Below are 6,811 nucleotides of genomic sequence, written 5' to 3'. Positions count from 1 at the left end.
AACCCTGGTTAGGCTGAATTTAGAGTTTTGCATTCAACTCTGGTCACCCCATCATAGCAATCATCGGGGTCATCACAGGGAGTGCATGGCAGCCTTGGAGAAGGTGCAGAGGTTGTCCACTAGATGCTAAAGATGAGATTCTGCTGATGGTGGAAATCTTCAACAACACATACAAAATGCTGGAGGGAGTCAGCAAGTCAAGCAGTATTTATGGAGGAGAATAAAAAGTGGGTATTTCAGGCTAAGACCCTTCAACAGGGCTGTAAAGGAAGGGGAGGGGCAGAAGCCAGAATAAGAGTAAGGGGAGAGGAAAGAGTACAAGCTGGCAGGTGATAGGTGAGGCAGAAGGTAGGTAGGTAGGTAGGTAGAGTTTAAGGAAGAAGTTGGGAGGTGATGGGTGGAAATGATAGAGGGCTGAAGGAGGATGGATAGGAAAGGACATGGAAGAATGAGAAGGAGGGGAACCATATGGAAGTGACAGGCAGGTGAGGAGAATAGAAAGGGTGAGAGGGTAATCAGAATGGGGAATGGAAAGAGGGAGGGGGAGTAATTATCAGAATTTAGAGAAATCAGTGTTCATGTAAGCATGACAAGTGCTGCAGCTGCCCCTGCATTTCCTCCCTCACCACCATTCAGAGCCCCAGGAGAGGCAACACTTCACCTGCTTCTCTGTCAGAGTCAGCTACTGTATTTGGTGCCCCAGACCAGCCTCCTTTATATCAGTGACATCCAACGCAAATCAAGGAACTGTTTCACTTTTTCTGAATCCGCCACAAAAGGCAGGTTCTCCCAGTGGCTACCCATTTCAATTTCACTTCATGTTTCCATTCCAAAATGTCTGCCCCTAGCCTTCTGTACTGCCATGATGAGTCAAACTCAAGTTGGATGAGCAACATATACCCTGTCCACGTAGTCTCCAACCCATAGGATGAACATCTAAATCACCCCTCTCTCCTTCTACTTGCCATTCTGGTTACCCTCTGACTCCCTTCTCTTCTGCTCACCTGCCCAGCACCTCCCTCTGGTAACCCTCCACCTTCCCTTTCTTTCACTATCCACTGCCCTCTTCTATTAGATTCCCTCTTCTGCTCTTTACCTCTTCCACCTATCACCTCTTACTTCATTCCCCTTCTCCCACCATCTTTTCCTCACTCACCTCTTCTCAATTATCACCTGCCATCTTGCACTCTTTCCCTTCCCCCACCACCTTATTCTGGCTTCTCCCTTCTGTCACAGCCCAAAATGTTGACTTTTCCTCCCCCTCCCCCACTCCATCTCTGCAGGGATCACTCTGATTCCCTTGTCCATTCATCCCTCCATAGGTAGAGCCTTACCAAGTTCTTCCAGCATTTTGTACGTGTTTACCAGAAGCTGCCAAGATTAGAAGACGTGCTATTGAATAAGTGTTGACAAACTTGTGCAGTTTTCTCTGGAGCAGTGGAACCTGAATGAGGTTTATAAAATTATAAAAGGCATAAATAAGATAGTCAGCTGGTATCTCTTTCTCTGGGTCAAAATGTCTAATACATATATTTAAGATGAGAGGGAGCATTTTCTCCTTCGTACACAGACAGTGGAGGATGCCTAGAATATTGAACGGTACAGTAGAAGCCATTCAGCCTACGTTGTTGCACTAATTATTTAACTTACTCTGAGATCAATTCAACCCTTCCACCATAGCCCTCGATTTTTCTTCATCCATGTTCTGATCCGAGTCTCTTAAATGTCTCTAATGTACGTATCTGCCTTTACTACCATGCACTTGCCTCTCTGTAAAAAAAAATCTACCTATACTTTCACCATGGACGTCCCATGCCTATGCACTTCTATCCCCCATTCAGACAACCTTAAAGCTCTGCTTTTTTCTTAACAACAGACCCAACCAGTTCCCCTCCATATGGTGGAACTGGTCCTCACCCTCAGCAATTTCACTTCCAGCTCCTCCCACTTCCACCAAACTCAAGGTGTAGCCATGGGCCCCAGCTATGCCTGCCTTTTCGTTGACTACTGTACATGGGATAGTCCATGTTCCAAGCCTTCCCTGGTAATATTCCCCAACTCTTAATGCACTGCATTGACGACTGTATCGGTGCTGCTTTACGCTCCCATGCTGACTTTGTCAGTTTAATCAACTTTGCCCCCAACTTCCACCCTGCCCTTAAATTCACTAGATCCACTTCTGACATCACTGTCCTCTTTCTCCATTACTGGAGACAAACTGTGATATATTTTATAAACTCACCCATTCCCACAGCTATCTTGACTATACCTATTCCCACCATGTCTCCTGTAAAAATGCTATTCCCTTTTCTTAGTTCCATCATTTCCACCATATCTATTCCCAGGATGAAGCTTTCCCTTCCAGGACATCAGAGATGTACTCTTCCTTCAAAGAAGAGTGTTTCCCTTCCTCCACCATTGATACTGACCTCACCTGTATCTCCTCCATTTCCCAGACATTCATACTCACCCATCTTCCTGCCACCTTAGCAGGGATAGAGTTCCTCTTGTCCTCACCGACCATCCCATGAACTTCCGCATCCACCACTTCATTCTCCACAATTTGCGCCATCTTCAACAAAACCCTACCACTAAACACACCTTTTCCTCCCCTTCCCACTCCATCTCTCCAGGGATCACTCTGTGATTCCCTTGTCCACTCATCCCTCCCTACTGATCTCCCTCCTGGCACGCATCCCTGCAAGCGTCAGAAGTGCTCAGTTCCGGTCACCTCACTACAGGAAGGATGTGGAAGCCATAGAAAGGGTGCAGAGGAGATTTACAAGGATGTTGCCTGCATTGAGGAGCATGCCTTATGGGAACAGGTTGAGTGAACTCAGCCTTTTCTCCTTGGAGCGATGGAGGATGAGAGGTGACCTGATAGAGGTGTGCAAGATAATGAGAGACATTGATGGTGTGGATAGTCAGAGGCTTTTCCCCAGAGCTGAAATGGCTAGCACAAGAGGGCATAGTTTTAAGGTGCTTGGAAGTAGGTACAGAGGAGATGTCAGGGGTAAGTTTTTTTTTAAACACACAGAGAGTGGTGAGTGCATGAGATGGGCTGCTGGCGGCGGCGGTGGAAACAATAGGGTCTTTTGAGAGACTCCTAGATGGCTATCTGGAGCTTAGAAAAATAGAGGGCCATGGGTAAAACCTAGGTAGTCCTAGGGTAGGGACGTGTTCAGCACCAGCTTTGTGGGCTGAAGGGCCTGTATTGTGCTGTGTTTCTATGTTTTTTTTAAATACTTTATTTTCAAAATTTTCAAGAAAAAACAATGAAATCAACAAAAACATACCAGCTCAGACATGTATAAAAAAAAGAAATAAGCAAATAAAGGACACAACATTAGAGGGATGCCTATTGTACAAAGTGCTCAAAAATACTAAACATTAAATCTCAAATGAGGGCCGTGAGAAATCAGCTGGGGGGGAAATTGTTCATCCACCCCTAGTCTCATCCAGGTAGGCAAGAAATGGATCCCAGATAGGGCTCCCTTGGGCTATGTATGGAGTCCAACTCTGTTGTCAATTCATCCTTGCCAGCCATGCTGTTCTCCAAGTTGGAGAGGCCTGGGACTTCAAAAAATTTGAGTTTTGTTTTGAAAAATTCCATGAGAATTCTAAATCAGATTAGGAGTGTTCTGAATTTACCAGAGACCTCTGTACAAACACCAATCTGTTTCAATCACTCCTTTCGAACCTCATGGTCAGATAAAACCTACCATACTTGAAGGGAGAAGGGTTTAGTTTCTGCTGAAGACCTGTACATAGAGGGACGGTTTGCAACATTTAGTCTGCTGAAAGAGAAATTTGAGCTGCCTCATTTGCACTTTTTCCGTTACTTGCAAATTAGACACTACATTCCGTCTAAGATTTGTAATTTTGAAATCCTTCCAGGGAAATGTATGTTTTTTGATATTTTAAAGAACCCTCCTGACTCCAGGCATCTCGTTTCTAAGTTTGTATGTTTGTTTGATAATTGCACTGTAGTAGGTTTTCTATGTTTTTAAGTGCTTCACCTCCATTCACGGCCCCAAACAGACCTTCCAGGTGAGGTAACACTTCACCCTGCCAATCTGTTGGGGTCATCTACTGTATCTGTGGCCTGCTTTACATTGGTGAGACCCAGTGTATGTTGGGGGACTGATTTGTCGAGCACCTCATCTCCATCCACAAAAAGCAGAATTTCCTGGTGGACAACCATTTCAATTCCTATTCCCATTCAGGCACGTCAGTCCATGGCCTCCTCTTCTGCCACAATGAGGCTTCTCTCTGGTTGAAGGAGCAACACCTCGGTAGCCTCCAACCTGATGGCATCCTCTGGTAATTTTTCCCTTCCCACTTCCTTCTTCTTCTTTTCCCACTCTAGCCTCTTACGTCTTCTCCTCACCTGCCTATCAGCTCCCCCGGTGTCCTTCCTCCTTCCCTTTCTCCCATGATCCAGTCTCCTCTCCTAATCACATTCCTCCTTCTCCAGCCCTTTGCTTTTTCCACATCACCTCCCTGCTTCTAATTTCATCTCTCCTCCCCCACTCACCTGGCTTGTCCTCTTACCCTTGCTAAACCACCTTCTTCTGGGATCTTCTGCCTTCCTGTCCAGGCCTGATGAAGATTCTTGACCTGAAATGCCGACTTTATTCCTCTCACTAGATGCTGCCTGACCTGCTGAGTTCCTCCAGCATTTATGTGCTTTGCTCTGGATTTCCAGCATCTGCAGGATATTTATACCTTTTCCAAGCCATTGACACATTGGGGGGAAAAAAAGTGTTGGCTGTCCACTTTGTCTCTGCCTCTCCTTATCTTCTACACCCCTATCAAGTCACCTCTCATTCTCCCTCACTCCAAAGAGAAAAGCCCTAGTTCATAAAACATTCTGTATTCTAGGCAGCATCCTGGTAAATCTCTGCATCCTCACTAAAGCTTCCACATTCTTCCTATAATAAGGCGATTAGAAATGAGCAGAATACTCCAAGTGTGGTCTAACCAGTGTTTTATAGAACTGCAACAGTACCTTGTGGCTCTGGAACTCAATCCCCTGACAAATGAAGACCAAACCATTATTTGCTTTCTTAACCACCCCATCAACTTGCACAACAACTTTGAGGGATTCATAGACTTGGAACCAAAGATCCCTCTGTTCCTTAACATTGCTAAGAATCCTAGCATTAACCTTGTATTCTTCCTTAAAGTTCAACCTTCCAAAGTGGATCACTTCACACTTTTATGGATTGAACTCCAGCTGCCACTTCTCACCCCAGCTTTGCATCCGGTCAATGTCCCATTGTAACCAATGATAACCTGTTATATCACACACAATACCACAAACTTTGGTGTCATTGACAAACTTACTGAACCAATTTTCCATTTCCTCACTTAAGTCGTTTATTTTTTAAAAAATCATACAAACAAGCAGGGGTCCCAGAACAAATCCAATCCAAACACCACTACTCATGGACCTCCAGGCAAATTACTACCTATACCACCCTCTGCCTTCTGTGGGCAAACCAATTCCAAATCCACACAGCCAAGTTTCCATGGATCCCATGCCTCCTGATTTTCTGAATGAGCCTACCACGGGAAACCTTGTTGAACACTCGACTGAAATCCATATCCATGTTATAAACCACTCTCACTTTTGTGTCTTCTCAGGCTTGTGAGGCATGAATTGCCCCTCACGATGCTATGGTGACTATCCCTAATCAGACTATGCTGGTAACTCCATCTCCAAGAATCCTCTCCGATAGATTGCCCACCATTGCTCTGCCAGGGATGGCAAATATGACAGAGGTACCATACAAATGTTATCTGGAGGGATATTGATATTGTGTAGACAGAATGGATTAGTTTAGTTAGGCATTTAATTACTAGTTTAGTTAGTCCAGCATAACATTGTGGGCTGTTTTTGTTTTGTACTGGTCTATATAGACCATGTAAGAACATCAGTTTCCTGCACCTTGAATGCACATTGGTAAAGCAGATGAGTTTTTACAACAATCTGGCCTTTTTAACAAGTTGAATTTAAATTAACTAATTTGGTATGATGGGATTTGAACTTTGATCACTGGATCAATGGTCCCAAATGCCTGGATGGAAGTCCAGGAATTTAACCACTTTCTGACAAACCTTCTTCATTTTTAATTTCTCATTAAAAGAGAAGACAATTAAGAGTAAACCACATTAATAGGTCTGGAGTTACAATAGACCAGATAAGGATGGCAGATTTCCTTCCGAAAGCCAGATCTTTTAAAACAAGAATCTTAAGTTTCATGCTTACCATTTCTCATGCATGCTTTATATTCCAAAATCATGTCATTACTTGAAATTCTTTAACTATTTTCATGGATTTCAAACTTCTGCATTCAGATCTGTCATCCAGGCTTTGGTGTAACAGTCCAGGAACTTAGCCACTGAAATGAAAACAGAAAATACTAGAGGCCATCAGAAAGTCAAGAAAAGGGAGAGTTAACATTTCAGATTGAAAACTGTCATTAGTTTATAACTATTACACCACCATAGTCCTGATCCAACTAAAAGAGTTTCATACAGTACAACTGAATACTTCATTACTAACAGTTTTATGGAAAACAACGGAGAGGCGAGCAAAGATGAGGGCGAGTCAAGGGTTGAAGCATGTGGGTACAAGACAAGGTCAAGGCACATTCAAGGCAAGGTTGGGTGAGCGAGCAGAGCAATGTCAGAGCAGAGGAGTGGCAGATTCTAAACCAAGAACAGGATTTGATTGATATAAGCACCAGGCCGATTTGGAAAGGTCAGATATGAGCCGAAATGGCAGGCTCCAGGCCCAGAGCAT

Source organism: Mobula birostris, chromosome 26 (assembly GCF_030028105.1).
Source record: "Mobula birostris isolate sMobBir1 chromosome 26, sMobBir1.hap1, whole genome shotgun sequence".
Taxonomy (NCBI): domain Eukaryota; kingdom Metazoa; phylum Chordata; class Chondrichthyes; order Myliobatiformes; family Myliobatidae; genus Mobula; species Mobula birostris.
Note: the sequence above shows the minus strand (reverse complement) of the source record.